Raw genomic sequence first — 11,766 nt, forward strand, 5'->3', positions numbered from 1 at the left:
TTGAGAGTGAGTGATGGGAATGAGAGGGAGAGAGCGAGAGAGATGAGAGTGAAATGGAGTGATGGGAGAAAGAGAGAGAGGAGGAGGTGGAAGTTCCATAATATAATACTGTATCAGAATCAGACAGTTTTCACAACAAACAATTTAAAAAAAGAATAACAATAGTTAACTGAACATTATGACAGTAGACTGAGCATTAATGAATTACTAAAAATTATACTAACAAATACAGTGGGGAGAACAAGTATTTGATACACTGCCAATTTTGCAGGTTTTCCTACTTACAAAGCATATAGAGGTCTGTAATTTATCATAGGTACACTTCAACTGTGAGAGACGGAATGAAAATTAAAAAATCCAGAAAATCACATTGTATGATTCTTTTAATAATTAATTTGCATTTTATAGCATGACTTAAGTACTTGATCACCTACCAACCAGTAAGAATTCTGGCTATCACAGATCAATCAAATGTATTTATAAAGCCCTTTTTACAACAGCAGTTGTCACAAAGTGCTTTACAGAGACACCCGGCCTTAAACCCCAAGGAAAAACCTAGAGAGGACCCAGGCTCAGAGGGGTGACCAGTCCTCTTCTGGCTGTGCCAATTGGAATAATAAATACATTTCTCTGGGCTAAATCCAGAGTCTATTTGATTCTAGACTAGGTCAAAAGTATGACCAGGTGGACAAGGACAGGGACAGGGACAGCAACGGGCCCCCCAAACCAGGTACTCTGCAGGTGTGGACCAGGACCTCATCTCCTCCTAAAATGTAAAACTTGAGGAGACTGAGAAAAGTTAGAAGTGCATTCCTCATATCCCCCAACACAATAATATAGCAGCGTAACATCTTGGAACTGAGACAGGGGGGTCTGGCGACACTGTGGCCCTACCCGGGGGAGGCCCCGGACAGGGCCCAACAGGCAGGAAATCAATCCAATCCATTGCCAGGCATCAACCAAAGGGACACCCACCAACCGCAACCCCCTTGAATGAGGGCCGAGTATTGTAGTACTAGCACCTAAACATTTTGAAGAGTTTTTTTTTTTACTCATACAGACAAGAATAATTACAGCATAATTACATATTAGGCAGTTTTTCAGTCACAATAATTAGTTTATAAGGTTGTTATTATTAGCCCTTATTACATGGATTGGCTGAATTCCAGTGCAGAATGCGTGTTATTTCTTGATAACAGACCGTTGCCATGAAAAACAGCGCGTTGCTATGGACGCAGCAGGATTCTAACCAGAGACGGAACGGACTATTTTCTTTAGAGGAAGCAATACAATCGTTTTTAAATCAATAAATTCCTTTTGAAATCACTATTTTGTGTCAAATTATAGATTTAATTGGTAGGTAGCCATGTAATAAGCGGGATAAGGTATAGCGAGGCGGTTGTTATAGCGAATACAACCCCTTCAGGCTGATTCAAGATCCCTCCGTCCCCCCAAAAAATATTTGATTTTGAAATCGAGCTTCGCACCGAGCGCACGTCAGAAACAGAGGACAGTGCGTGTGTCTGTGTTCATCTCTTTAGTACTGTGACTTGACTTGATACTTATAAGGACTCGACTTGACTTGCTTAGGGGTGAACCCTTGACTTGACTTGCTTGATTTATCTGAACTGTGACTTGAGACTTGACTCGAGACTTGATGGTTTAGACTTGAGACTTGCTTGGACTTGACCATGTGTGACTTGTCCCCATCTCTGTCAATTTGATTGTGATTTTCTGGATTTTTGTTTTAGATTCCGTCACTCACAGTTGAAGATTACCTATGATCAAAATTACAGACTTTTACATGCTTTGTAAGTGGGAAAACCTGCAGAATCGGCAGTTCATCAAATACTTGTTCTCCCCACTGTATGTAAGGTGCAAGAATTGTCCAGTTGAGGGTTGTATATGAATGTGAGGAGGGTTTATGGATATTTCAAGTTGAAGGTTGTGTGGGTATATGGGGAGGGGTTATAGATTTGTCCAGTTGAGGGTTGTGTGTTTATGTTGGGAGCGGGCTATAGTCAGTTTGGTTCTGGGGGCATGTTAATGAGGCCTACTGCTGTAGAAAAGAAACTGTTTTTGTGGTGAGAGGTTTTGGTCCTGACAGACCTCAGCCTTCTGCCAGAGGGGAGAGTTCTGATTAGACCATTTCCAGGGTGAGAAGGATCAGCCACAATCGTTGCCGCTCTCCTCTGTGTCCTGGAGGTGTGTTGGTCGTGTAGAGATGACAGATTGCAGTCATTCATCCTCTTTGCAGTTTGGATGATAAGTCGTGGTGATGAGGGTGGTGTCATCCGCAAACTTCAGGAGCTTGACAGAGGGGTGACTGGAGGTTCAGCTGTTAGTGAACAGGACATATAGTAGGGGGAACAGGACACAGCCTTAAGGGGAGCCAGTGCTGATGGTCAGACAGGTGCTTCCCCAGCTTCACATGCAGCCTCCGGTTGATATAACTTCGTTGATATAACTGATTCCAGGTCAGGAGAACAGTACTGTAGTACGACAGTCACATTGATGATAAAATTGATTCCGGGTCAGGAGAACAGGACTGTAGTATGACTGTCACATCGTTGATATAACTGATTCCAGGTCAGGAGAACAGTACTGTAGTACGACAGTCACATTGTTGATATAACTGATTCCAGGTCAGGAGAACAGTACTGTAGTATGACTGTCACATCGTTGATATAACTGATTCCGGGTCAGGAGAACAGGACTGTAGTATGACAGTCACATCGTTGATATAACTGATTCCGGGTCAGGAGAACAGTACTGTAGTACGACAGTCACATCGTTGATATAACTGATTCCAGGTCAGGAGAACAGTACTGTAGTATGACTGTCACATCGTTGATATAACTGATTCCGGGTCAGGAAAACAGGACTGTAGTATGACTGTCACATCGTTGATATAACTGATTCCGGGTCAGGAGAACAGTACTGTAGTACGACAGTCACATCGTTGATATAACTGATTCCAGGTCAGGAGAACAGTACTGTAGTATGACTGTCACATCGTTGATATAAATGATTCCAAGTCAGGAGAACAGGACTGTAGTATGACTGTCACATCGTTGATATAACTGATTCCAGGTCAGGAGAACAGGACTGTAGTATGACTGTCACATCGTTGATATAACTGATTCCGGGTCAGGAGAACAGTACTGTAGTATGACTGTCACATCGTTGATATAAATGATTCCAAGTCAGGAGAACAGGACTGTAGTATGACTGTCACATCGTTGATATAACTGATTCCAGGTCAGGAGAACAGGACTGTAGTATGACTGTCACATCGTTGATATAACTGATTCCAGGTCAGGAGAACAGGACTGTAGTATGACTGTCACATCGTTGATATAACTGATTCCGGGTCAGGAGAACAGTACTGTAGTACGACAGTCACATCGTTGATATAACTGATTCCAGGTCAGGAGAACAGTACTGTAGTATGACTGTCACATCGTTGATATAAATGATTCCAAGTCAGGAGAACAGTACTGTAGTATGACTGTCACATCGTTGATATAACTGATTCCGGGTCAGGAGAACAGTACTGTAGTACGACAGTCACATCGTTGATATAACTGATTCCAGGTCAGGAGAACAGGACTGTAGTATGACAGTCACATCGTTGCTCCAGTGGTTTTTAATGTAGAAACATATTCCTCCTCCCTTCATTTTGCCCGAGAGTTCTGTGTCACGATCTCTTGGGCAATTGCAGGGCTGAGTCCGGTATGGACCCGGTATAGATCTGGTATGGACCCACACAGCCACGGTTCTGTGAAACACAAGATGAGGACAGATCTCTGTTTGTCCCCAACAGAAAGTGAAGTTTGTCCAGTTTATTGTTGAGTAATCACTCGTTGGCGAGGAATATTCCAGGTAGTCCGTAGTCCACGGCGTCTAGAGCGTTCCAGTGCCCTGGCATGCTTACCTCACCGACGGCGTTTCACTGCTTGACACAGAGCGGACGTAGCTTTGACCAGAATGTCCAGTAGTTCAACAGATGTTAGAAAATCCAGGAATAAATCCAGAGGAGTGGTTTACCTGCTGTTTATGAGCTCCTCTCTTTAGAAAACTATCTAAAAGTTGTTGCCACACACTGATTTAACACATAAAATAAGACAAAAAATGTAACAGACTAACCGAGGCGGCCATTTGCAGCGCCATCTTGGTAGTGCAACTTAAAGCAACAACCAATCAATAGTGAATTGAATACAGCAGCTCTAAACTGTGGTCCTGACTGACCAGGCCTGGGTGTCAGACTGACAGATTGGGTATCTATAAAGTGTGTGTGTGTGCGTTACCTATGTCCTGTTGGTCAGTAGTTCTGGTGTCATACCTCTCCTTGACTCTGTAGCCTCTCAGCCTCAACAACTGACCAGGCTGTAGCCTAACATACCAACACACACACACACTGTTCCACAGCACGCACATACAGCCCCCCACCGAAGTGTCGCACACCTCCAGCACCGCCTGGAGGGGGAAGGGAGAGAAAGGAGAAAAAACGAAAGGAGGGGAGAAAGAGGAGAGTGAGAGAAAGAAAGGGATTTTCATCACTTTGAATTAAAATATATAAAACCATTATAATTATGATCTTTCAGAAAAAGTCCACATCAGGAAAGTAGATATATTTTAAACTCCGGACCTAAGTCCAAATGAAAACATACAAAATGTTGTTGGTCCTAGAAAACGTTGTTGGTCACTTCCTAAAACTGTAAGGAAGACCTTGGGAAATTGGATTGTGATCTAGAATTTTATCATCAAAATCATTGTCATAAAAAAAGTACAAGCCAGACAGTAATTTGGCAAAAATCATCAGCTAAGATCAAACACTAGAACATCAACAAACACATCAATCTATAATCTAAACACATACCACTATTTGCAAAAAGGATTCTAACCCAAATCTCTGGAGGACAGCTACCCTAACCCAAATATCTGGAGGAAAGCTAACCTAACCCAAATCTCTGAGGACTGCTACCCTAACCCAAATCTCTGGAGGAGAGCTACCCTAACCCAAATCTCTGGAGGAGAGCTACCCTAACCCAAATCTCTGAGGACTGCTACCCTAACCCAAATCTCTGGAGGACTCCTACCTTAACCCAAATCTCTGGAGGACTCCTACCTTAACCCAAATCTCTGGAGGACTCCTACCTTAACCCACATCTCTGGAGGACTGCTACACTAACCCAAATCTCTGGAGGACTCCTAGCTTAACCCAAATCTCTGAGGACTGCTACACTAACCCAAATCTCTGGAGGACTCCTAGCTTAACCCAAATCTCTGGAGGACTCCTAGCTTAACCCAAATCTCTGAGGACTGCTACACTAACCCAAATCTCTGGAGGACTCCTAGCTTAATCCAAATCTCTGGAGGACTGCTACACTAACCCAAATCTCTGGAGGACTCCTAGCTTAACCCAAATCTCTGGAGGACTCCTAGCTTAACCCAAATCTCTGGAGGACTCCTACCTTAACCCAAATCTCTGGAGGACTCCTAGCTTAACCCAAATCTCTGGAGGACTGCTAACTTTAATACTTGTAATTAAACTGTAAACTCTTTTTGCTTATAAATGTTTTTTTATTTCATCTGTTAATTCATTGGAATAATCTGTAAGCACTGGCAAATCTAATGTAATTTTATTGTATATACTGTATCTTAAAGTACATCTATTGTAAAATCACTATAATTATTCCATCCCTTACAGTACATCTACAGTAATATTAATATTGCATCACTAACAGTATCTCTACAGTAAAATTACTATTCCATCATTTACAGTATATCTACAGTATACTGTATATAATAATACTGTAATAATATACAGCAATATTACTGTTGCTACAAGATGTCTGATTTGGAATGAAGGCAGCCATCCATTCATGCCAAAAAAGCACATATCCAGTTGAGTCAATATTGTGTGTGTGTGTGTGTGTGTGTCTGACCGTTATACTGACCTTATAAGGACATTTACAGTTGCTGTCAGACTTTCCATAATACATCACTCTGGACTTGTTTAAAACCCTCACAACAAGCATCCCCTTGGCCATGCCCCTCCTGGTACTGACTCCCCCACTATGGGACAGGAAGTCCTCCCGCAGCTTCCGCAGTGTCACTGTAGGTCGTAAACCTGGGTTAGGGTTAGGGTAAAGGTTAGGGTTAGACCTGGGCCCACACACAGCAACACAGCAAAACAGGTTTGTAACAGTCAACATGGAATCATACATGCAACTTGCTCCTCATACAGGCTAAACCCTGATGAAGCAACTGTAATACACACTGGCCAAGCATTGCCAGGGGGGCGAGGGGGACCTCCTAACTGCCTGGGGCGAGGGGGACCTCCTAACTCTCTGGGGCATCAGGGACCTCCCTGACTGACTGGGGCATCAGGGACCACCCTGACTGACTGGGGCATCAGGGACCTCCTAACTCTCTGGGGCGAGGGGGACCTCCTAACTGCCTGGGGCGAGGGGGACCTCCTAACTCTCTGGGGCATCAGGGACCTCCCTGACTGACTGGGGCATCAGGGACCTCCCTGACTGACTGGGGCATCAGGGACCACCCTGACTGACTGGGGCATCAGGGACCTCCTAACTCTCTGGGGCGAGGGGGACCTCCTAACTGCCGGGGGGCGAGGGGGACCTCCTAACTCTCTGGGGCATCAGGGACATACTTGACTGACCGGGGCATCAGGGACCTCATTTACTGCCTGGGGCAAATGGGACCTCCTAACTGCCTGGGGCGAGGGGACTCCCTCAAGCCACTTTTCTCATTTAATTCAAGTTACTTTCAAGTACTGGATACCCAATAAGGGGAAAACATACCAGATATTCATTAAAACTATCTGTCTTACTCACCCATGTAGATTACTGGACAACATAACCACTGAGAATAAGTGATATATTATGAAGTTACACGACAGACACAGAGAATAAGTGATATATTGTGAAGTAACACGACAGACACCTGGCCCTGATGTGTCCAGGAACAAAGACTCTTACCAGCTGACTCCGAGGCTGGTTCTTCTGAGTCAGTCTGGATAGAGGCAGAGGTTTCCCTCCAGGCTGGTCCATAGTGGTCCTGGTTATTCCAGAGGGCCAGATAGCAGCTCCTCTTGGCCCTCAGAGGGAGCAGGCTAGGAGCCCTCTCCCGGTCCCTTGGACCTCCAGGGACTTCTTGGATGCGTGGTGTTCCGTACCACAACAGCCTCTCCACCTGAACTCCAGCCACCAGGCCTTCACTCTCACCATCACCTTCTGCCTCCTCAGACACCTCCAAACTGACCACCCTATATGTCCTGCACCAGACCTCCTCCGCTGCTTCTCCCTCCTCCTCCTGTGCAGCCAGCCTGGGTAGAAAGTTAACGTGCTGTAGCTGAGCTCCGCAGTGGAATACATTTCTCTCCACCAGCCTGTTGAGACTTGGGTCCAGAGTAACACGAATCCTGCAGATGGAGGTGTAACAGTAGACCAGTTTAATGAAGACCAATAACATGATCCAGATGGAGGTGTACCAGCAGACCAGTTTAATGAAGACCAATAACATGATGCAGATGGAGGTGTACCAGCAGACCAGTTTAATGAAGACCAATAACATGATGCAGATGGAGGTGTACCAGCAGACCAGTTTAATGAAGACCAATAACATGATGCAGATGGAGGTGTACCAGCAGACCAGTTTAATGAAGACCAATAACATGATGCAGATGGAGGTGTACCAGCAGACCAGTTTAATGAAGACCAATAACATGATGCAGATGGAGGGGTACCAGCAGACCAGTTTAATGAAGACCAATAACATGATGCAGATGGAGGTGTAACAGTAGAGCAGTTTAATGAAGACCAATAACATGATGCAGATGGAGGTGTACCAGCAGACCAGTTTAATGAAGACCAATAACATGATGCAGATGGAGGTGTACCAGCAGACCAGTTTAATGAAGACCAATAACATGATGCAGATGGAGGTGTACCAGCAGACCAGTTTAATGAAGACCAATAACATGATGCAGATGGAGGTGTACCAGCAGACCGGTTTAATGAAGACCAATAACATGTACTACAAAGGGTGTTCAACCTACTCAGATTACACTCAGGGTTATCAAGGAAAGACAGGGTTGACAATCTCCGATTGCCTAGTTTGATGGTAAACGGTACTACGACGGTGATTAAGATGTTTGTAAGTTGATTCTGTGTTGTAACTTAATTGAAGTCTGGCCACTTTCACTTCAAAGGGGCGCGTTTGGCAACGCAGGCCGAGTTTTGCATGATGGCTCGTGCCTCAGAAGAATGCACGTTCATAAAGTCAGGATATGAGGAGTTTAAAGTGAAGTTAACGGCTAAATCTCATACCGTGGCGGCCAACGGGGAGGGAGGCTTGTTGGCAGAGTGGCCGACAGAGTAAATTCGTAAGAGCAGTGTTCTTGTCATATGTTCTCTATTTTGTCTTACGGACTCTTCTTTGGTTTTTATTTTATGATTGAGATGCAAGGACAAGTAAAATAGTCTAAATATGTGAAAACAATTATGGTAATAAAATTATGGCCTACACCTCTGAAATCGACTCATTACTCTTAATGATTTAAGATCTAATAGATCCCTATAGGCTGTAGTGTTGCCTGTGTGAATTCAATGCTATTCTTTTAGCAGGGTTGCGTAGGTTACTTTTAAAATGTAATCCTTTACAGTTAGAAATTACCTCTCCACATTGGTAATCAGTAAGGTAACTTTTTGATTACTCAAACTCATTCATCTGAATTACTTTCAGATTACTTTCATATTAAGCGGCATTAGAAGACAAATAGCAATATAACCAACTGAACACCTTTTGTGGGATCAATCAATGTTAGAGCTTACATAGCTGGCCAAAACCTTAATTTGCTTTTTACCTTATGGGTTATGCACAGGGCCTTTGGAAAGAGTTTCTAAACCACTGCTTTGCACTTCAATATGATTGGGCCACATCTCTACACACAAAAGGTCTGACAGATATTCAGTCATTCCAATTAACCTAATAACCACTGATCTTCCAGAATCTGACATTTTAACTGAACATAACCCAAAATCTAACGATCTGTTAGCCTATTCTGTTATTTGTTTTTAAAACATTGTTGAAAATGAAATGGCAATTTCTCAAAGATGTTACTGACATTAGTGTATACACAAATCAGGATATCCATTGCTTTCCCGCGTACAACACATCTGCAGTAGTCTGATGTTTTGTTCCACAACCACCAATATAGTCAAGAACGTGGCAGAAACCCGAGGCACGCGAATTCAAGTTCGCAATTCTGAACAACCGCACACCAATACGTTTTACCCGCGCGAACATAACCTGTGCTTATTTAGGGACACCAGCGATGGACGTGCAAAACGCAAATAAATTGTGATTTACATCTGCACTCTTAGCTTAAAGTCATTGTCGTCAAAAGCCAATGATAACCAATCATCGAACTTTTTTGAAATGCAAAGCAAGCAGATTCACACGGCCTACCAGTATGGAGTTGAGGTCGTTGCATCAAATGCAAATCATCCTTCCGCAGATTGTTTACCCACACACCTTTTCTCCTCAAATATCGTGATAAATTCCATACAATGTGTTATCTTGAAGGCAGCGCCATGTTACAGATCTATGATAAGTAGTTGCCTAATCTTCTAACAAGTCCTATTTCAAAAAGATAAAACACCAGATAGAGTCCATCATTGTTCTAAGAAAGATGCGTCGATAGTAGGTCACCAAATCACATTTCGTATAGGTCGGCTAATATTATCGTAGGCGTCAAAACCGGAGAAAATTCAACTCGCGGTCACTATTCTGGTTATGTGTGGTGACTGTGAGAATAACTTCATTCTGACAGTGATTTCAGCTGCGTAGCCCATGCCATTGTTTTGCCACGTGCCCAACGTCTGTAGTGTTTAGTCAACATAACAGTCACTAACCAACTTAAAAGTAGGCCAGTCGGCCGTCTACACACTAGCTACCCTTCGACACACCCACCTGCAGTCCCCATCGGTCAGCGTGGCGTCGTAGAGGCTGTCACCGGTGGTGATAGCCTGGGGGAAATACAGGCTGAAGCCCCGGTCTCTCCCGTACCTCTGCACAGATAACACCCATAACGGCTCCCGGCAAAGTACCGGAGTGTTGCCGGCCTGGGACAAGTTGAAACGGGAGAAGGTTCTCTGCAGTGGACAGCTCACTGCCGCCATGTTCAACCCAAACAACAACACTGCGATGCATTGTGGGAAGTCGTGTTGTTGGATGTCGCCCTCTGCTGACTGAGTATTACAACTACAGGTTCAACACCTGACCAGGTGCTGCTGCTCTAAAACCTTCGCAGAAAACATGGCCAGTTTACCTTGCAGGTCATTTACCATACATCATTTATATATACCAAAATATATTTGTTGGTATTATTCTATAGACTAAAGAACCAAATTCAAACAGTTCTATGTTGTTAGTTTGCGCTTTTCATTAGTGATGGAAAACACTTTCATAGGACATGACATGGTTAGGGTAAACTAATCCCAAGATTTGAATAGGGTAGAATAGGGTTAGGGTAAACTAATCCCAAGATTTTAATAGGATAGAATAGGGTTAGGGTAAACTAATCCCAAGATTTTAATAGGGTAGAATAGGGTTAGGGTAAACTAATCCCAAGATTTTAATAGGATAGAATAGGGTTAGGGTAAACTAATCCCAAGACTATAATAGGATAGAATACAGTTAGGGTAAACTAATCCCAAGATTTTAATAGGATAGAAAAGGGTTAGGGTAAACTAATCCCAAGATTTTAATAGGATAGAATAGGGTTAGGGTAAACTAATCCCAAGATTTTAATAGGGTAGAATAGGGTTAGGGTAAACTAATCCCAAGATTTTAATAGGGTAGAATAGGGTTAGGGTAAACTAATCCCAAGATTTTAATAGGATAGAATAGGGTTAGGGTAAACTAATCCCAAGACTATAATAGGATAGAATACGGTTAGGGTAAACTAATCCCAAGATTTTAATAGGATAGAAAAGGGTTAGGGTAAACTAATCCCAAGATTTTAATAGGATAGAAAAGGGTTAGGGTCAACTAATCCCAAGATTTTAAAAGGATAGAATAGGGTTAGGGTCAACTAATCCCAAGATTTTAACAGGATAGAATAGGGTTAGGGTCAACTAATCCCAAGATTTTAACAGGATAGAAAAGGGTTAGGGTAAACTAATCCAAAGATTTTAATGGGATAGAATAGGGTTAGGGTAAACTAATCCTAACATTTAAATAGGATAGAATAGGGTTAGGGTAAACTAATCCTAACATTTAAATAGGATAGAATAGGGTTAGGGTAAACTAATCCTAACATTTAAATAGGATAGAATAGGGTTAGGGTAAATTAATCCTTACATTTTAATGGGATAGAATAGGGTTAGGGTAAATTAATCCTTACATTTAAATAGGATAGAATAGGGTTAGGGTAAACTAATCCTAACATTTAAATAGGATAGAATAGGGTTAGGGTAAACTAATCCTAACATTTAAATAGGATAGAATAGGGTTAGGGTAAATTAATCCTTACATTTTAATGGGATAGAATAGGGTTAGGGTAAACTAATCCTAACATTTAAATAGGATAGAATAGGGTTAGGGTAAACTAATCCTTACATTTTAATGGGATATAATAGGGTTAGGGTAAATTAATCCTTACATTTTAATGGGATAGAATAGGGTTAGGGTAAATTAATCCTTACATTTTAATGGGATAGAATAGGGTTAGGG

The sequence above is a fragment of the Esox lucius genome, chromosome 24 (assembly GCF_011004845.1).
Source record: "Esox lucius isolate fEsoLuc1 chromosome 24, fEsoLuc1.pri, whole genome shotgun sequence".
In the NCBI taxonomy this organism is placed as follows: Eukaryota; Metazoa; Chordata; class Actinopteri; order Esociformes; family Esocidae; genus Esox; species Esox lucius.